This window comes from Anas acuta, chromosome 1 (genome assembly GCF_963932015.1).
Source record: "Anas acuta chromosome 1, bAnaAcu1.1, whole genome shotgun sequence".
Lineage (NCBI taxonomy): Eukaryota > Metazoa > Chordata > Aves > Anseriformes > Anatidae > Anas > Anas acuta.
This window is the reverse complement of record NC_088979.1, coordinates 111,278,551-111,300,357: the sequence shown is the minus strand read 5'-3', so window position 1 is coordinate 111,300,357 and position 21,807 is coordinate 111,278,551. Positions and strand designations below refer to the sequence as shown.

At 39.2% G+C, this 21,807-nt stretch overlaps 1 long non-coding RNA gene across 2 annotated transcripts in view; it reads left to right on the top strand.

Moving 5' to 3' along the window:
• Window positions 1-1,038: 1,038 nt before the first annotated feature.
• The window catches only part of LOC137861431 (uncharacterized), a 166,672-nt gene continuing 145,903 nt past the window's right edge, over window positions 1,039-21,807 (top strand). For both annotated transcript variants that reach the window (XR_011099597.1, XR_011099598.1), the window contains exon 1: window positions 1,039-1,266. This is a non-coding gene — a long non-coding RNA (uncharacterized lncRNA). The remainder of the gene's footprint in view (window positions 1,267-21,807) is intronic.

The window sequence follows — 21,807 nt, the reverse complement described above, 5'->3', positions numbered from 1 at the left end:
CAGATGCAGCTTCCAGGGACCATGTTCTTCTCCAGGGGAGATCAGACAACAATGCAAACTTTACCTTCTCTGCAGGTAGATTTAAAAACAAAAAAAAGTTCTGTCTAGTGCTTTCCTATTCCTGTCTCCAGTGAAATTTTTAAGGCTAATTTATCTGAAGATTGAACAGGTCTCAACTTAAACGGAACAAATCTTCCCTGGCAGTTGCAGCTGATGAAACTTTCTTTTTATATGAATATCTATAACTTTCGGTGTTTTCTGTTTTTCTTCTACTCCCCCCCATCCCCCCCCCCCCCCCCCCCCCCCCAAAAAAAAAAACAGTGTGTGTGTATAGTGAACATTTTCTTCTAACACTGCTGATTTCCCCTGTGAAGTTATTAGAGTTAAAATAAATAAATAAAATTAACAAGCAAACAAAAACAAACAAAAACACCATAATAATTATCAGTTTTATAAAAAAATCACCATTTCATATACACATATGTACACATCCCAAGTTCTGCTTGCTGATCTGTATCTGACTCCTTTTGATAGTTGGCCTTCCTTTGTACACCCCTCTTTAAAGGGGGGGGAGAGCAAGACAGGAAACTTTCCCTTCTGGGATGCATGAAGCCTTGATCAGCCAGTTCTTGATGTCTCCCTTTTTAAGGCAGAAGCCTTGGGACTTGGATTTCTTAGGCTTCATTTGAGCTCTGGACCTGTTGATAAAGTTGCAAGTCTGCTCATTGCACAAGTGCCGCTGCACGCCTCAGTACAGCTACCCAAGCAGTTTACTGTTTTCCTTGATGGGAAGGACCAGCTGGCATTTATAATAATTTCCCTGTGAGTGACCCACAGCAGTCAGCTTTGACGTGCAATAAAATTAATCAACTGCCCTACTTCCCGCATCCTTGGGTAGTGGGAGGATGGGCCAAATGAATCTTGGTTTGTCTTCATGAAGAGTGATCTCAGGAAAGGTAATTGACCTTTCTGATACAATTATTAAATGTCTGGTCAAACCTCAGTCTGATAAACAGGCGCTAGACATACAGAGTTCATTATACAGAAATGTGCTGAAGTGGAAGCCTTTCAGTTAGGGTACAAGGGTACTGTACTGATCCATGACTGTGCACTTAATTCTCTTTTATCCAACATTAGTTTTGGTTAAGGGGTAAAAGAGTCGCACTGAGTGAGTTTCAAGGCAGAACAGGACAGGCAATCCTTGTCTTGCACTGAGGGGGTGGGATCTGCAGAAAATGCAAGAGGAAGGAGTACATTTAATTCCAGGTAAACCAAAAGAGGAAATCATCCTTCTACTCTTTTCTGTGCTTTGGTGCTGATAAGTAAATGCTCTGGTGTGTTCCGTTTTGTTTAGTTTTGTTCTAGTGCTGTGACCCTGCCAGGTTCTCACATGAAGGGAAGCTGCTTAAATGATTCCCAGCAGTTGGGATGGTCCTTTGCTTATTGCTTTTGGAAATGAAAAATATGGCCTGACTTTTCTTTAACTGCTGCCAGATATTAAGCTGTCATCCTCCCAGTGTTTATTCATTGCACGTTTTCAGCAAAGTGCAGAATGTCACAACTAACTGATGATCGATCCAGAATGCCACAAATGCCTTGAGTGAATAACACCCTTACCAGTAAATATGGAGGGTCTTAATCTGACCTTCCTTACATTGATTTTATAGTTCTATTGCCTTCTGTGAGGGTACTTCTCATTTATATTGGGAGATCAGAATCAAACCAGATGCTTCTGTTTAGAAGATAATGCTATCAGTTTGGCAACTCTTTTGAAAATAAAACTAGCAAATTAATTCTTCTATATTCCTTGTTCCCCTTTAGGTTAAATTCAGTCGTGAAAGGTAAATATACTTTATGGCTGTATTAAAGAGGTTGTAACTGATGTCTAATGCAGTTCTTACAGGTCAGTGTTTGGACCTTTTTGCTCATGTCTTTTAGCAAATTTGGGAAACAGATGCATACAGTAGCTTGCTCTGACACAACAGGTGTGGAATTTAAATGTATGTAACTTTTAATTATATGTGGCACCTGACCAAAGCCTGGTCATGGAAGATCTGGTGGGGATACAATCTTAGAAGGTAGCTTCTGTTCTAAGGAGTTCATGTCCTGAAGCTTGCTTGTCCATGTGTATTGATAAGGGTAAATCTAGTGCAGAAACCAATCGAATACTGTATTCTGCAGATGCAGAGCCTGGAAAAAGTGCAATTTAGGATAAAGCTTGATCACTTGAATTTGGAAGCAGAAGGTGGGAAAATGTTTCATAAGGAAAAAGGCGCAGTAGCTCCTCATGAGGGAGGAAATTGTGGGAGTCGAATCTTATCTGTTCACATGTATTTCTGTGAAAGAAACTATGGAGATAAACGGGGCTAATTTTTATGGCTTCCTATGCAGACGGCTATCTTGATCTTGCCAGCCCTCTGCATGCCCTACATTGGGAGTTTCATGCGATCCTCAATTTTCTCTTACAATCCAAATGCTGCCAGAGAATAGCTGATATATTACTCTTGCCCTATACTGGTCTTAAAACAATTTTCCTCTCCCTGTGTGAATCTATTCTGGTAATGTTTTATTCCATGAAGGTTTTTACTTACAGGCACAAATTGGTTGTGTAATCTCCCCTCATACACGCACACATTGTTTTTCTTCCTGCTGTTTTTTTATGACAAGTCCCTTATTTGTTTGTTCGCTTCTGAATTGATAGCTGAAATGTCTTTGTCTGAGAACAGTATCCAGATTTTAATTTCCACTAAATATTCTAACTAATCCTGCAGAAAGGGTAATTTTTCTGGCATTAGAAATCACCTCTCTGATCTCCAGTGATCAAAATCACTGTCATCTAACTACTCTTGTAATTTAATCGTATCCTTTGTGGGAGAGGGGATTCTTATTTGATTTTGCTCAATGAATTCTTCAAATGCTATGAACAATAAATTGTGACTTCTGAAATGTGTAGCCTTCACCTACTATGTAAAATGTGCTGTCAGATTCGGCAGAACTGGTTAGTTATCCAGGTAAATATTTGGCTAGTATCAGTACCCAATAAAAAGAAGCTACTGTTGCTGATAGATCACAAAATGCTCTCTCCTTGCCAAAAAAAAATGTTTTAATAGAGACTAAGACAAACACACTACAAAAATGGTGCAGCTCTGTTTTATTAGAAGAAAAAAAATCCCTAATCAAAACCAATCAAAGCAGATGCATCTAAAAAACTAGGGAATTTTGAGTTTTGTGACTGGCATGTATGAGATTAACAATGGGTGATCCTTATTTTATGATTGCCAATGTTACTTGAATAACAAGAAAAATCAAAATGTAGGCTCTGAAGTACTTCTTGTGATCATTACAATGACTTAAAGCAGTGCCCTAACCTCTGTAGAGCTTGAAGAAGTATGGGCTCTCATGGGCTTTCTAATGGTCTGCTCATGCACTTCTGTAGCACACAAGGCACTCTACAATACCTTGAGGGCGTATGATACAACTTAGTGTTGATTATGAGCTATTTGGAAGTATTCCATGGACTTTGAAGGAGGTAGAATTTCATCCACAAAGTTTAATGGAAGTTATAAAGTATGTAATCTCTCTGAGATGGTGATCTCTTTTCATTTCAATGACAAAAGCCTTCATTAACAAGGAATAAAGGTTGACTTCCTTCTTCCAGTCCTTCTAGGACTTCAACTTCAGCAAAATTCAATTATTTGTCGTCTCCAGTCTCCATCTGAATTCAGTTTTCAGCTGAACTAGTAGTGTAAAACAGACCTAGCTGCATTGTATGAAAGAGAGATCAAGTCAGATAAAATTTCAGCTGGGTAGAAGCTGGTAAGGTGTTTAGAAATGCTAGGTGGCAGAGACTGAAGTATAATTGAAGGGCTCCTGACCACCGCGAGGTATGTTTTGTTGTAGTATTCTGTTAGAAGATAAAGTTGGGATGTAATTAGGCATGGTTTGTCAGTAGCAAGGTCAGGGATATGTATATATATGTAATGGAAAACCAAAAATGTTATGTGATATTGTTGCCTTATTTGTGAAATTAACAGTCCTTTGTGGAGATGGGATTTTAAAGCATGATGAATGAGGTTCTGGACAATGATCTGTATATCTTCATAATTTTACTGGAAAAGTACTCAAAGCAATGCTGCATTTTGATCTGGGATGTGTGAATCAGATAGTTCAGAAATTGAGTATGACTGTTAGTCTTACACTTCTGCAGAATAACCAAGTCCTCTGGTTGCACTTGGTCATCTTTCCTTTACTAAGTTGTAATTGCAGACTTGCAGCTGGACTGTTCTGTACAAATGAAGAATGTGGTGTGATTTCCTAGTGATTCCCCCAACCTATTTGTATTGTCAAAGTGGAATATAGAGATTATGGTTATTCACTGAGTTATGATTGTACAAGTAAGAAAATCTCAGATATAATGATGTAGATACAGAATATCTATATACACTGCATTCCAAAGCATTCTATGCTTTGCATTCAACAGCATAGCTACTTGAGTATCTGGTCATTTTGGTAACTGTAGGCATGACAAAAAAGCTTTTTTTTCCCCCTCACCATGAGCTTTACATCTCACACAATGTTTTTAGCTTCCATCTTTTTCAATTTACCTTCTTTGCCTTGTAAACTTAGTTTTCTAGGAGTGACTGTTATGTGGAAACTCTCCTTGCTGTCTGAGAAGTGACTGTTGCTGAAAAGAGGTGTGGACCTGAAGCTGGTATTGCCTAGTTCCCCGGCAAACCAAGCTCAGCTCCAGAAGGTGTTCATCAGTGCGTTGAGTCAGTAATGGGCTAAATTGTAGATGTCCCTCTCCTAAGAGGAGCAGCTGAGGGAACTGGCGTTGTTTAGACTGGAGAAGAGGAAGATCAGGGAAGACCTTATTGCTCTCTACAACTACCTGAAAGGAAGTTGTGGGGAGCTTGAAGTCAGCCTCTTCTTGCAGATAACTAGTGAAAAGACTAGAGGGAACGGCCTCAAGTGGCACCAGGGGAGTATTAGGTTGGAAATTAGGAGACATTTTTTCTCAGATAAAGCAGTCAGGAGTGGGAACAGATTGCCCAGGGAGGTAGTGGCATCACTGTCCCTGTGCATGTTCAAGGAAAGGTTGGACGTGGTGCTTAGGGATGTGGTTTAGTGGGTGACATTGGTGGTAGGGTGATGGTTGGACCAGATGATCTTAGAGGTCTTTTCCAACCTTAACGATTCTGTGATTCTGTTCCTCAGGTTTGTGTCAAACTACACAAAAGGGGCTCAGCCCAAAATCCCATTCACTTTTAGAGCATTGGAGCAGAGAGCTCTGATGTTGGTTTTAGCCAACAGCTCTTTAAGTGCTGCAAGTACATTTCCCAAATGCTACAGATACACTGTTAGCAGGCTGTTGTTTAGAAGATGTTACCTCTGTTGATTGACCCAGAATTTGCCTCCATCTTTTTATGCATCATTTAAAAACTCCAATATCCACATAGTGTAGTTATTTCACTGTATATTTGGCAAAAAACATCAGCTTTCTGAAATATTTTTTCAAGCCATCCCCAACTCTACTGTGTGTTATCAAATCCATTTTAATTAAAGCTCAGTTTCAGTTGATAGCCTCAAGCCATAAACTCCATAACTCAATTCTTCTCTTGACCATGTTGAACAGACTCCAGCTGAATGTTGAGCTTAGTATAAATCTGCAGAGATTTTCTGAAGCTGTTCAGAGGCTGTTTCTTTGTACCACTACTTCTTTCTGAAAAAATGTAAAAGCAGAAGGTGTAATCATGTGTTTTTACACAACTGAAGCAAAAACTTTGCTAAAAAAAAATTACTCTGAGCTACTTAAAGTATTTATGTCCACATCAATAATGCACTTTTTCATAGAGCGAAACAGATAGTCCTTTGAGTGAATAGACGGGACTGAGTTACTGCTTCTTATTAGTTTTGGAGGTAACAAACAAATTTACTTATAGTGCTAGGCATTTTATATAGAACTTAAAATGAAAAAAAAATCTGTCTTGCTGGAAAACAGAAAGTTAGATATCAAATAAAGATATAGTTATTTTTTCAGAATAGCGAAGAAGTAGTTGATGACCATTTCCAGGAACAAGAAGAGCAAGGTATTTGGGAAAACCCAGCTTAGATTCATCAAGGGCACATAATGGCTGACCAACCTTGTTGCCTTCTGTAATGAGATGAGTGGTGGTGTTGACAACGCAAGAACAATGTATGCTGTTTACCTTGCCTCTAGCAAGGCCTTTGATAAGGGTTTCTCACCTTACTCTTGTAGACAAATTGGTGAGATAGGGGCTTGATAAGTAGATGAGAAAGTGAAGGAAAAATGGTCAGACTCTTACACTTCGGAGGTTGTGACCTATGACACAAATGGATGGCTAATTGCTAGTGGTGTTTTGTTGGGGTGTTGGATATACTGATGCTAATACCATATAATTACTTCATTAACAACCTGGATTATGAGATAGACGTGTGCTCATAGCAAATCCATGATAGCTACTGAACTGGGGGGAGATCCTCTTGGGAGTCATCATGTGGCACTTGAAGGGCAAGCAGGCGATCAGGCCCAGTCAGCATGGGTTTATGGAAGGCAGGTCCTGCTTGACGAACCTGATCTCCTTCTATGACAAAGTGACGCGCTGGGTGGACGAGGGAAAGGCTGTGGATGTGGTCTACCTTGACTTCAGCAAGGCTTTTGACACCGTCTCCCACAGCATTCTCCTCAAGAAACTGGCTGCTCTTGGCTTGGACTGGCGCACGCTTCCTTGGGTTAGAAACTGGCTGGATAGCCGGGCCCAAAGAGTTGTGGTAAATGGAGTCAAGTCCAGTTGGAGGCCAGTCACTAGTGGCGTCCCCCAGGGCTCGGTGCTGGGGCCGGTCCTCTTTAACATCTTCATCGATGATCTGGACGAGGGCATTGAGTGCACCCCAAGTAAGTTTGCAGATGACACCAAGTTAGGTGCGTGTGTCGATCTGCTCGAGGGTAGGAAGGCTCTGCAGGAGGATCTGGATAGGCTGCACCGATGGGCTGAGGTCAACTGCATGAAGTTCAACAAGGCCAAGTGCCAGGTCCTGCACCTGGGGCGCAATAACCCCAAGCAGAGCTACAGGCTGGGAGATGAGTGGTTGGAGAGCTGCCAGGCAGAGAAGGACCTGGGAGTGATGGTGGACAGTCGGCTGAATATGAGCCAGCAGTGTGCTCAGGTGGCCAAGAAGGCCAACGGCATCCTGGCTTGCATCAGAAACAGTGTGACCAGCAGGGCTAGGGAGGTGATCGTCCCCCTGTACTCGGCTTTGGTGAGGCCGCACCTCGAGTACTGTGTTCAGTTTTGGGCCCCTCGCTACAAGAAGGACATCGAGGTGCTTGAGCGGGTCCAAAGAAGGGCGACAAAGCTGGTGAGGGGCCTGGAGAACAGGTCCTACGAGGAGCGGCTGAGGGAGCTGGGCTTGTTCAGCCTGGAGAAGAGGAGGCTCAGGGGTGACCTTATCGCTCTCTACAGGTACCTTAAAGGAGGCTGTAGAGAGGTGGGGGTTGGCCTGTTCTCCCACGTGCCTGGTGACAGGACGAGGGGGAACGGGCTTAAGTTGCGCCAGGGGAGTTTTAGGTTAGATGTTAGGAAGAGCTTCTTTACTGAAAGGGTTGTGAGGCATTGGAACAGGCTGCCCAGGGAGGTGGTGGAGTCACCATCCCTGGAAGTCTTCAAAAGACGTTTAGATGTAGAGCTTAGGGATATGGTTTAGTGGGGACAGTTAGTGTTGGGTTAGAGGTTGGACTCGATGATCTTGAGGTCTCTTCCAACCTAGAAATTCTGTGATTCTGTGTGATTCTGTGATGTGCTTGATGTGCTGGAGTGTGGGGCTGCTCTTCTGAGGGACTTAGGCTGGAGGAACAGGCTGGCATGTAAGGACAGTATTTTGGTATAGGCAAGCACCATGTCAGGTCCCTGGGCTGGGGCGACCTTTCACAGCACTGTGGACTGGGCTTGCAACAGAGAAAGCAGATTTGGAGGAAAGGAGCTAGGGGTCATGGGGAGAGCGAGGTGAACCCAAGTCAGCAGTGTTCCCTTGGGCAATGACAGCAACATCATGCTGGGCTGCATTACTGTTTTTATGCTCCCTTTGGTGATTAGGAGACTGCATGTGGTCTGGTGGCTGTTCCAAATTACGTTCTAGTCCTTCAAATGTTTGGAAACGACTTTGAGGAGGATTTGCCCCATTACTGTGATAGGCACAGGAGCTGGGCTTCCACGAGATCCTCCTCTGAATGATGTGAGATGGGGTTAGCAGCTGTACACATAGTGTGTACAGGAAATCAGTAAAAAGTGGGTGAATTTCATTTGGTTTATGGTAGACTTAAAGTGGGTGACATCTTATTGTGACACAATGATACTATGCTGATTTACCCATTAACAGTCTGCTTCCTTTGTACAGGAACTGTAAATGTAATTCTTGTCTTGCTCAATATTAATGCTGCCAGTGTAGCTCAAGAAAAAGTCTCAAAAGCAAACAGACAAAATCACCCAAGCAAAAATCTCACTTGGAAGGTGAACTGAAATATGGGGGAAAAAAACATAAATTAAAGAAGCATTGATGTTTTATGGCCAAATAGAAATTACTGTTTTGCAATAGCTGTTAAAGTTACTTGCAAAATATATCCAATTTCTGAGTATTTTTGAGACTATTTTATTTTATTTTTTTTAATGGATTTATGTATGCAAGTAGGTATTTTACAAATGATCCTGGCATGGAAATGTACTGTACTAGGACATAGGATAAGGATGTAATTAAGATCTTGTCTTTAAAGTTTGTGAATATCCCTGCTCATCAGTCTTAGGAAGAGATCTACAAAATAGTCTTGCCAGTGTTTGAAGCATATGCCAGAAAATGAAGTGAGAGGCAAGATATGGAGTTAGGTTTGATGTTTTCTTTTCTAGTCTATACATTTTCCACAGATCTTGAGTTCTGTGCGTTCCACTGTGATTATAACTGTTACTTTAAAGACTAGTCATCTTTCTAATTGTAATCTTCTCTTCCAAATGGTTGTTGGCCCGCCATTATTTCTGCTACTCTAATTCCAGAGAAGTTCAACCTTTTGTTGTGCTTTCAGCAAAAATTTTATATCATGATGTTGTCTTTGACTTCCTTTTGCACAGACTCTAAGCTAAATGATAGTTTGTCTGTGTGTGTGTGTGTGTTTGTGTTCCTTGAATACGGTGAAGTAACATACAGCTTTCTATCCTCTAGTGCCTTCAGTACTAGCATAATGGCATGCTAATACACTTGGGTTTATCATCCTCTCTGTGCAGGGGAAAAAACAAAACTAGGCAAGTGGGAGATTCTTTAGGAAAACCCCATTTGGTTCCTGGCACCCTTGCATCTTCAGAGTTTGGTTTTCATTGTTAACCTTTTCAAGCACAATTGTAGAGATATTAACAGACAATCAAATACTAACCTCTGTCTACATAAATGAATTATCAGGATGGCAACCAGTAAAATAACTGTAAAACAGTTATTTAGTTTCTGGAATGGGGCAAGTTTCAGTCTGTGAATAACTGTATATATATATTTTGTTTCTGCCCAGATTACTCGCATACCAATTTGCTGATTTGTGCTATGGAATAATTATCAGCATGCCAGAACTTCAAGAAAAATGCATTGTTTTTATTCAGTAACCAGTTCAGAAACTGTTGAAGTGCATTTTTAAGCTGTTTTTATGGAATATGTTCCATAAAAAAGGAAAATAATTTCAGGGACTAATTCTGCTAAACAACTGAAAAACCCCTCATTGATGTACCTGTAAGTACTAAAATTCAGTATGTGCTGGTTAATTTTGATTAAGTAGATTAAAAAAAAAAGTTGAGCTATTACCTTACTAGGTAACAAAATATCTTAAACTTCATTTTGATATAAAACATTTGCATTTGTCATTAAGCATGTACATTCTATCAATACTTTTTAATATTTGTGTTAAATTTATTGTTGAATTAATATTTGTCAATTAATATTTATTTTCTCAGAATATATGGAAAATCATTACATGCAAAGCAGCTGAAGTAAATCATGCCAGCTCACATTCAGTCACAATTTTAGAAACGATTTGGCAGTTCTAGTGGTTACCCTGTCTTGAAAGAGGGTCCTGTTCCGATTCATCCCTTGTAGCACCTTCCTGATGTCAGAGGAGCTGCCAGAGCAAGGAGCTGCCCCATGCTTTTGCATTGCTGTTACTCAAAGACCTGGTTATGGCTAACTCAAGCTTCTAGCGCTAGTGATGCAAAGCTCCCTGTTGACCCAGGGGAAGTCAATTCACAAATTCATGGTCCTATTGTCTGTCCTAAGAACAACTCACCTCACCTGTAGCTTTTCCTCTTGGCTCTCACCAGAACAGAAGTGCTGTGGCTTTCCCCTATGTGGTAAGCAGGCATGCCTTCATTGAACCCGAGACTAGAGATTGAATGGTGCCAGGGCATGCCTGTTTTGTAATGGGCAGGTCTGTGTTTGTTAACTCAGTAGCCTCTACCTATCGAGATACATTGCAGAAGAGTGGAGCTGTGGTATGAAGCTTTCAAGGGTTTTTCTAAAAGGGTATGTAGCTTGCCCTGTCTTAAAGCTAGACATCATTGCCTTACTACTCCAGAGTTCATGGTACAGGTGCAGGGAGGCACTGGAAGTAATCCTTTCTGACAAGGCTATCCTGTCGCACATGGAAAGTGTTTCACCAAAAAATAGATACAGTCTGAAATTTCCATTTGATTACATTTGATTGATTATGCTTTCACTTGGCAATATTAGTCAATAAGTGCTGCCTTGCTGGAAAAGCATCATGTGCTCTAAAACAAGCAACACAAGCAAGTTTGTCTCTTCAAGTAATGATTTTGTGCTCTGTGAAAATGAACAGCTGTTCTCTAGACACCTGATCAACCAGCCCTGCATTGCATCGTGCTGGCAGAAAGTTGTTTTTTTTACTTTTCTGTTCTCCTACCAGTTCTCTTATTGTTTGCCTTGATGAATATCTGTGCTAAACTGGAAAGTGGTGTTGTGTGAGCAAGGCAGGAAGCCACACGTGCTGTGGTTGCTGCATCATCCTCAGGTGGGCTGCACTCAGTTACCAAGATAATTTGGCTGTTGTTGTTTAAATAATAGCTTTCTCCCAACCTATCAGTAACCAGGAATTGCTAAAATTCAGTTAGCATACGTAACACCTGTGTTTCCCTTAGTGAGCTCTAGTCAATGCTTGATGAAAGCTGAGACATCTCTGGGTGTAGTCCAGGCAGTTTATGGCTCTGTTTTGTGAATAAATATGCCAGTTTTTAACTATATGTTCCTGCATTTTCTCCCAGTCCCTTCTATTCAAGTACTTATAAGCATGATTTTAAAACTCACTTCTGACAGGGAGTAAGACTTATTTGCAAGCTGTTTCACTTAATTTTCCTTGTGCTGGGACACCTCCATCCGAAATGCTGTTGTTAGCAGAATTACAAGTAGCGGGACTAAATGGGCTTTAGTCTCAGAAGAGCTTTGGTGAATGAGGTCTTCTTAGCTTCTGCTGTGAATTAACCATATTTCACTGTCATGTGATCAAAGGCATCACCTTGACCAAACAAATGCTGTAGAAGAAATAGCAACCTCTTAATCATCCTCTTGTGAAGACGATGCTCAGGAGAGGAGTCTCATAAAAACACAGTGCTTCTGCCTTTGGTGAGCTTCCGTGCTCTAAGCAGAGAAGCTGAAAGTTAGAAGGGGCTAAAAATTCAGCCCACCTCCTCTGGGGGTTCAAATATCTCATGCCTGAATGATGCACTCTTGGGAAATAAGGTAGCAGGTAATATGACTATGTGCAGGTAATATGGCTATGTGCAGATACAAAATGGTTTCACGAGCTTAAATGTATTATCCAGTGTGTTATACCTGATGGCTCTTCATCAATGAAAATACTTTTTAAAGCAGATGACACGTATCTCAGTTATTTATGAATAGATGAATCTTTAATTATCAGATCAAGGTTCTTCATAAGTCTTCATATTTAGTTTGCTGTTACCATTGTCAGATGTTCTTGGGGGGAAAAAGAAAAGGCCAGGTTACCCCAAATCATGAGATTTGAAACAAAAAATGTGTGCTTTTTTTTCTTGGTTTCTTCGGTTGAGACCAAGAAACTTGTTCTGCTAAACATATTGCAGAGTCTTTTGGCCATAGCAGCTGAAATGTCAGGTAGGCAAACTTTCTGAAGCTGAGACTGGCATTGCTGAATTGGTGATCCTAGTCTTTGTAACACACGGGAAGGAATTACTGATTGAGAACTGTGTCCAATAAGGTTGCCCATTGTTAATTGTAACTTCTACCACATGTATTCTGCTCAGAACTTCTGCAGTGAGCCAAAACCCGGGATTAATGATGTCCAAAATTACTTTTAAATCCTAATCTTAGTATCCTGTGTCTAAGAATGTAAGAGGAGATTTTTTCTTTTTTTTTTTTTTTTTTCTTTCAGAATTAGGTCTAAGGCACCATTCTACTATGATGAGCATCAATGCTATAGTTAAATAAAAAGCAACTTGTCTTGCATCCTTATGAGATTATCACGGTATTCATAAATGTTGCCCATGTCTAAGCAGGGGAACATTCAGGGGAATTTAATCTGCTAAAAGGGATTAAGTTGCACTGATTCAAGAACAATTTACCTCTAAATGGAAGCAACGTGTAGAAGTTTAATGCTCTTTAACTAATGCTCTGATTGCCTTCATGTCTTCAGATTATTTTTCCCTATCTCCGTGTTTAACCATATAACTACAGTTGTTAGGGTGGGCTTTTTGACAGCACTGACCCATCTCAATTTTGCTTCTACCCACTGATTGCTGGTGGCGCTGAGGCTGGCTTACCCAAGCACTTTTAGAGAACCTGCTTCCATACCATTACTGTACATTGTCAGTACCACCAGAAGGGAGTCAGAATTCCCAGCACTCCTGCGTAGCATAGTGGTACTATACCTGTGGGTTGAAGGGGCTGGCTGTTTATTTATTTATTTATTTATTTATTTTATGTATGGCCATGGTTTATGTACTAGCTTAAAACCATTTGAGTCTGTCTATTCTCTAATGCAGTAATAATACTTACAAGTGTGCGTACGTGTATAGCCTGAAATGTTTTCTCCCAAGCTTCTTTCATCAGTCTTCATCCATGCTGTGATCTCTTCTGGGTAATTTAGAGATGGAGAAACTGGTGCCACTTTGAACTGGTGTTTTCCCCTTGCATTGAGGGATTTAGCAGAATTTTGTGCCCTGCTCTCTTCTTCATTGACAACACCGCAATGCTGTTCAGCATTTTCATCCCTCCTTCTAAGCTTCTCTTAAAATAACCTTTTTTCCTTGCTTTTGTGAGACTTGAGATGCAACTCCTCGAATAGGAACTTAATTGTAATCATTCCGTGATAACAGTGGGTATATCTCAAGGTGCATAGCTAGCAAGGGCTAGAGGACAGTGTGGCACATGAGTATTCTGAGTGAAGATTGCTAATGGGGGCAGAGGGAGGCATATTTCATCTATCCTCATGGAAAAAATAATGAGAATATACCTCTATTGTTTCTTATTTTTTGTACAGTTGCACATTGCATGGTCTGAGCAATGCATCATTCTTGTATCTAACACACTAGTTTATTGTAATCTGAATTTATGGGAAAAAAATGACTTCAGTTGTTGCCAGTTTGTAAAACAAAATGTTATGTCCTGAGATGAGGGAGACAGAAATGTTATAATGATGTTAACAAGAAAAGGTTGTTGTGTGTTATGCTATTTCTTAGTAAGATCTGTGGGGTAGTGAACGGTTACATATTGCACGTGCTGCCTCAGGGAGGATGGAGGTCACTGTTGGGCTGTGATTAGCCAATTCCAACTAAAACTGTCTTAATTTACTTCATTTGAGTTAATTGTTCTAAGGCCAAAAGTTTGAATAATTTTCACTTAGTAATCTGAATTACAGAAGAGGCAAATAAGTCTAAAGGTTTGCCAAGTATGATTTATTTTCACATTTGTGGTGCTTAATGGTTTTTGTAAATTTCAATTTGTGGTAGATAATTTATATCAGCTTCAATTTACATCAATTTTGCTAGTGCATGGGTGTCTCTTTATGGTTAAGGGAATTAATAATCTGAAATTACCAGACACTCATATTAATCAAGTGTCTTATTACAAGGAGAATGACTCTTATTATCATACATATAAGACCAAAAGAAACACTAATTGCTTTCGTTTGGTGCAATTATTCAGTAGTTATCTAGACAATGACAGTCTAGGCAGGCCTTTTTCTGTGTTATACCTCTTTTATCATTCAGGTGATAACATTCATGGAAGTTGCCCTTCTTGTCTAAGCTTGGGCAGCTCTAATTAGGTTTGTACTACAAACATTTTAATAACTTTATTAATATCTATATAAGTGTTTGAATCTGATCACACAAATTGTGTACAGAACATAAGCAACTACGAGTTTCTTTAACCTACTAAGCCAGAATTTTCTCTAAGATACTGTGTGATCCAAATGGAAGGTTTTTTTTTTAGCTGGATTGTAAATTGGAAGAGAATCTAAGGCATTTTATTTGTTTTTGCCTTTATTTTTGTGTTTCTAAAACTGTAGCAGTTGTCTATCATTTATTTCTTCTTTTTCATCAATAATGGAATACTACAGAGAACTACAGAGAAATGACAAAATACAGTTCAAATTAGATAGCCTAGTGCATGTTTACTCTTCCAGATTCAAGTTTTCCATCCCACATGCACAGTGGTTACTGCTTGCTTGATTTAGTTGTTTTCAAATAAAAGGGCCTGGATTTTGTTACTAAGGATGCAACTTGCAAAGGTTTCCTCTCTCTTCTAAAAACAGAATAACCCAATTTCCTATAAAGGATTCTGGTAATGTGGTATAGCAACCATTTTCTATGTTAAAACCAGCTATAAATGGAACCATTTACAGTGGTTTGCTGCATTAGCTGAAGAAGTGATAATGGAAGTACTTTGAGCATCAGTAGTTACAACATGTGCGTATAGCTGTGTTATATGCACTGAGTGCTAATACAGGTGCTGCCTAGAACTCGCACTTCTTCTCATCACACTTAGTTGTTTAGAAAGTTTTTTCCTGGAAAAATAATCAGAGTGATGGGAGGGGAAGAGGGGGAAGGCAAGCTTACTTTGTTTAATAGGCATACCCTTTCCCAAAATGCAATGTACTTGTGCTGTTTTTATATTAACACTTATTTAAATAGGACAATTTTATCTCTTTTATTTCTCCAAGAGAAGAGAAAAAGGAGATGGAGAAAGGCAATAAATCCATCCCTCAACTCATGCAGTGTATTTCTTTAAACAAAAATTGAACATTTTCCAAAAATACATCTAGCAGTTTTGACGAACCAGTCCAATACGTATGGTTTTAAGTGCTTGTCTGCAGCACAGCCATCTTCTGTGCTACACTTCGTGTTTTCAAGTAGGCATTTTACATGAAAATATATCGTTATTATTTTTCTACTAATGTTTTTCCCTACAAATTAATTTAGACTGTTATACCTGTATATTAAAATAATCAATACACAAAAGTAATTTGAAGACTTTTAATATTTAGATGTATGTTTAATATCTTTTCTTCTTCCATATCCCTGGGAAAACCAGCTAACTGGAAAATCCTGAATCAATTGCATCAGTCTGTTTCCTAACTGTAACAAGAAACCTTAGTCCAACATACAGAAGAAAATATTAATGTTTCTAATATTCCCTTGTTTTAAAAAGACTTGGTTTCTGTATTTTTTTTTCAGTCCAAAAGTTAGTTTCTAACAAGTTGAATTAGTTTTTAATAACATAGTCATGTTAGAAATCAGAACTTTGGGACTCTTTTCCGTCCGCTTACCTCCATTTATTTATTTTATGTATTTTTGTTTTGTTTTAGAGCTCAGTATTTCATATACATGGTTCATTCTGACCCTGATTCTATGCATAGCACTTGGTTTTCCTTTTCTGGGTCTTAATTCAGCCAAACTGGTTGCTGCTATTCTAATTCAAATTAGTATAGAGAGCTTTTGATTGTTAGTGTTTTAATATTTTTCCTAATGTCCTGGATTAGAATAAATCTAGATGACCCTAAAAACCTGAAATAAGCTTGCTACTCATGGAAATATTAGATGAGAAATTATGTTCTTTTACTGAAACATAAGGCACGAGTAACCTCCTGACTGATTATTCTATAGCTCATTACCAGATGTATCCAGTGTCACAATCTCCCTGAATAACTTAACAGGCAACTGTATATTGGAATATGTGGAATGCATGTACTTTTTCTTTCTGAAAACTTCATGTCAACATAATTGTTATTTATCGTTCCATTTGGGAACATCTTTCCAATTACAACTAGTTAAGTACTTGGAGGAATCTTGCCAGTTATGCCTCCTCCCTGCTCTGCTGCATCTTCCCTTTTGCAGAATAAATAAAGTCAGTTCTTCCAGCCTCCCTGCAGAGGTCATGTTTTCCAAACCTCTGTCTCTTGGTTCTTCTCCAAACGCAGTCACATTTATCCTTGTCCCCCTAGCAGCACTGTTCCCAGAGCTGGATACAGTGAATGCTCCAGGTGAGGTCAAACAGCCAGTTTTGTCCTATCATGCGTATCCAGAAGACAAAATAAAATCTGTGCTGTGTGCTGACAAGGTCCCTGTGTTATTATATGCTTTACTTAATCAACAGCAATTCTTACATCTTTTTCCTGTAATGCTGATCTAAAATAATAATGTTTAATTTTATGCTAGTGATATTTTTTTCTAGTATCTCAGGGACGGTGACCCGCAGAACCCAATTTAAAATGCCCCAGTTGGAGTGATGTAGTGATGACTATTTGTTTTGCTGTACGTGCCTTACACCATACCTCTGTAGGCACCAGTAGTTTTCAAACATACTAACTTGTAGATGGTGCAAAATGCTACCAAAGGAGCAAAAAATATATATATGTACCTGGGGGAGATGTGAGCTGCTGTGCCTGCATGTGCCTTTCAGTCTTATGGTTTAGGGCAAGCAATCCTCATTTCCTTCCAGAAATTTTCTGGGTCGGTTCCGTGCCCTCTGGAGACTGCGTGCCACCAGTTAATGTACCTGGGACCCAGATAGTTATGAAAGATGGTTAATGAGAATGCTACACAATGCTTGTGTCAGAAGACTAGATGAAGTTGTTCCTGCCCTCTGAACTATTCAACCTATGTGTTCAAAAAAAGGAACTGGATTGATGTGCTATCCCTTACTTATTATTTGTGTTTTTTTCTTTTTTTTTTTTTTTTTTCTATCGTAAGCGTTTAGAAAACTTGCTTGAGTTTCTTTATAAATTCAGAAGTTAAACCTTTTTTTTTTTTTTTTTTTTTTTTTTGTGTCTCACTTAAGGTTAGGTGTTTGTCCATCAATTCTTTGGGAGCTTAACCCTTTTCTATAACTTCTCAGAGCAGCTCCTAGTGGTCCAAAGATCAGTTTCACTATTTACCAACTTAGATATACCTAACCTATCTAACCTATCTAAATATTCTCTAGACTATTCATTGCATTTTGGATTGCATTTCTTGGTCCTTATTGTTAATAGTAATCGTGCCTTGCATTTGTCCACTGCTCAACTTTTAGTAAAAAGTAAAGGAAAAAAGCTATTTAACACTTCAGCCCGTGTCACCCACTATGTGCTCACCTTACATGCCAAGTCATGGACTTGTACTTTCCTTCATTTTTCTCTTATGTGTTAGGTATTTATAAAACATTCTATTACCACCTTTCATGTCCTCTGCTAGTTGTGATTCATGCAATGTGTGAGCCTTTCTGGTCGTGGCTGTGCAGTTGTATCGTTTTCTTTCTCATCTTTAGCATGCCCTTCTTTCAAGTCTTTGTACCATCAGCCTTGATCATTGGGAGAGTCCTATTGCATTGACATGTTCAAAAAATTTAGAGATGTTTTAGAGGTTATGTACTTGCTTTCTAGCCCTGTCTGGGCAAAGCATTCTGTTGCTGCAGTTGCAGATTTTGCATGTTCCTTATCTTTCATAGTGTGAATAGAGTCATATGTATGTAAAAGCACATACTAGTTTTAGGTGGCTTATCAATATAAAGGTGGGATAAGCTGTGCAAGCACCAAGTAATTTTATACCAGTCTGCATGCATTACAATTTGTATTCTTTTCCCTTTTTTGAAAGAATACAACTAATTTTAAACTGAACTAAAGTTTTCAAGCTAAACCATGTCTTTGATTTTAAACAGTAAAGGACGAACTATTTTTCATGCATGTCCATGAAATTGCTGTTGATATTGGTAACAGACCTACAAGGACTTTTCTGTCAGCAGAGCTGTTTAAGGCATGGAGGACAATATGGTTCTGAATCCTTTGGTCATCCCAGTTCAAGGCTGACTTGGACCAAATCCACAGAAATCCTAGGATTAGGATTTCTATAGCTTTCTTACAGTAAACATAATTTTCTGAAGTCTTTAGGTTTGCAGCAATGTGGTAAAAAAGATGTCATCTGGGTTGCAGAAATCTTCTGATTGTGTTCTGATCCTGTAGGAAAACAATGTCATCTAACAGCAGGTAAAGAGAGTTGCCATCTTGCATTACTATAAGTATTTATTCACATGAAAGACTGAAGTTGAGACAGTGCCTGTCAACTTAAGTGTTGTGAGGGAGCTGATACTGTTGGAGGCCAAGTGCAAAACAGTCCCTAAAGTTCTCACCTATCTCTGATGTCCTTTGGTTTTCTGTTGCTAAAGGAGATAGGTTGTGAATGTTTTTCATGTTTTGAGTTTCATTGCACCAATATACATTAGCAACCCAGAGGTGCTGCTTTTCTTGCAGGTCACAAATAATATTTTCCCCAGATTCTATATATGATTTTTAAATCAACAAACAAGTCTTCAAAGCTTTTATTTTCAATTCCTGGCTTACTAAAACAGCTGACTGAATTTACAGAAGAATCATTATTAGAAGAACTGATATCAATGAAAACCTTTATGGGAAGGGGTAGAGCCTAAACTGGTTAGGGGACAAGAACTGCACCCATCAGGCTGTGATATATGAGTCAGTAATGCTTGGCGATAGCCCCACAGTGCGTACAGCTAAGCTGTCAACCCTTCTTTAAGGGTGGCTACATTTGCCATGCTTCATCTGACAAAATGTATTTGGTGTTTAATTTAAAGCTCTGCTCTAGTAATAGAAAAGGGCTCTTAATACTGCATTAGTGAGAAAGCACTGAGCATCTAGTTCAATAAAATAGATTTTTTTTTCCTACTTTACAAATAAGATGAGAAAGTAGATAATGTGCTATTTACAACTTTTGTTATATGAATAGAAATTCTACCCTGGCAAATGCTTGCTTTACATTTCCTTTGTTAAATGAATGGAAGGTACCTAGAACTTTTCATTATTTTAAAGATTCATCTACAGATGGTCACAGTGAAAACTCTGCCAAGTTATTCTCAAGTTTTTCAAGTTCTTTTTGCTAACAAGCACTGCTAGTAATAAGAAAGATCATGGGATCAGCATGTAGTTGCAACCAGTAATTCTTCTGATGCAAAAGGAGCAAATTATTTTGTAGTGTAGGATAACGAGGAAGGAAGGAAAGGCTTCTGAGTTGAGTACCAGTTTCCTGTATAAGAAAAGCTGTTGAAAACAATGCTCATCTCTAACTGTGGAAGGTGCGTGTTTGCTGTTAAACCTGCAGTGCTGCAACAGTAGTCAAAGTATAACCTCCACCACATTTCTGAGACAAGACTATTGGTATTAATGAGTCTGTGCTGATGTCAATAGAATATGGTCTTGTGTAGATCTTGATATAAAGAGGTGGCCTTTTAAATTGAAATTGAAGCACCCGGAAATACATTTCTGTGACATGTTCAGGTAAAAGGAAAAGTGTTTTTTAATAAAGGCATTTGTATCACGTGCTCATACACATGCAAGAACGTGTGAAAATCTTGACCCCTACACAAGAGTTAGAAGAGTTGTTTAAAAATTTATTTGGACTACTTGATGACAGGTTGCAATATCTCTTCAAATTGTCTGAGTTATTAGAGGAGCTGTTAATTTTATGGTCTTTATAGGCTCATTAGTGATTAGGACTTCAAGATATAATATTGGGTGGGTATCACCTCATGGGATGGTATCTTTATATGCAAAAAGAGTATCTCCACTTTGCAAAGCATTCACTTTAATGCACTGAATGAAGGTTCACTTTGATCAGAGATTCTTTTCTTACTGGTGCAAAGTGGAGAGTTGCACTCTCCACTGTCAGGTTCCATAATCACAGAGAAATAATGCCATGGGCAGAAAAAATAGAAGACTTTTTCTCCTTTCACACCTTTTATAAACTTCCTTGTGTAGGGACCTAAGGAACTACTTTTGTCTGATTTAATAAGTCTTTGTCCAAGCTATCTCATGTTATCTGTACAAGTTTGTCAAAGTGATAAAAAGAAGTTGCAGCAGTGTAGTAGGTGTATGACTTAACTGCATAAATGTGAAGATACTTCATAAAAGCTTCAAATCCCTATTTCTATTTTTTTTTTTTTTGTCTAGCACTTGTAAGCAGGGCATACTTTTGGGATCGTGGGTGAGGTTGTGATTTCTAATCCCGTGTTTGTCTGTCCTGCCTTTATTTTAGTCTGTGTGTTCCTTTTGTCATTTCTTTCCTGCTGTTGCACATACAAATGCATGCATGCTCATGTGTTTCTGTTGTCTTGTCCCTGCAATTCATTTTAGTATTCTTTATAAGGAGCTTAAAATAGATCTTTTGCCTAAATTTTCCAGTTTCTGCTTCCCAAATAAAATGGCAGGTAAAGGCTTGTGATGAAGAAACTATAGGACCTGCCTCTTTTAAGGGACGCTTATAAATAGGAATAACTTAGCACTTAATGTTCAAAATTTCAAGGTAGAAGTCAGAAGTGGGCAGAGAAGATGGCACAAAGTCCCAAGCACCGGAACAGAAGATGTAGATAGGTGCAAATCATATTGGACATATTAGTCTTAACAGGGTAACAGTGACAGTCCTGTGTATTAATTATTACAGACACTGCACTGCTAAGGGAAGGGCAGACAGCATGGTATCCTATGTGATGCTTCCTTTCACTTTCTTGGAGTAGTCACAGTGGAGAAACAGTGCTGTGAGAGCAGTTGCTGGTGTCAGGACAGTTTTGTGTGGTACTGACCCTACAGAACAGATGATATTGAGACTTCTTTTGCATGCCCTGCACGAAGTGTGTGGTTTGCTGAAGTCATCCCATAAGCTGAGCTGAAGTAAGCTTTCTGGTATCGCACTGTGCAAGCTTTGCAATTAGAGGGCGTGTGGATCCTTGAAAAGTGCTCTCTTTCCTAGCCTTGGGCAGTGCTGGCTAGCCAAGCTAGTGCATCCACATGAGGAAATAATGTTTTGTGCTTTGCAGTCAGTCCCAAATTCCAGCTGTGGTCAGTGCCACAGTTTGATCTTGTGCTCCTCAACCTTTCTAGTAAGCACCAATTAAAATGGTTGGGCAAGCACATACATTCAGGGCAGAATCCTATGCTTGACCTGGCCCGGGTCCCCATGGTGACCAGGATTTGGGCACCAGTTGGATGAGGTTTTAACTGATCCTTACAGTTTTAGCAACCAAAGCTCACTCATTGGCCAGCATTAGCCGTTGACCAGGAGCACAATACCACTGTAATTCCACAAAGAAAATAGAGCTGAGTTTTGAGTTTTTGGAAAACAAAAACACCTTTGAACACTAGAGAAATGCTTGCTTGCGGATCCTGGACTAATTATTTGCGTGCTAGCTTTTTTTCCTATTCCTGATAGCCATGGGAAATTAATCAACTCC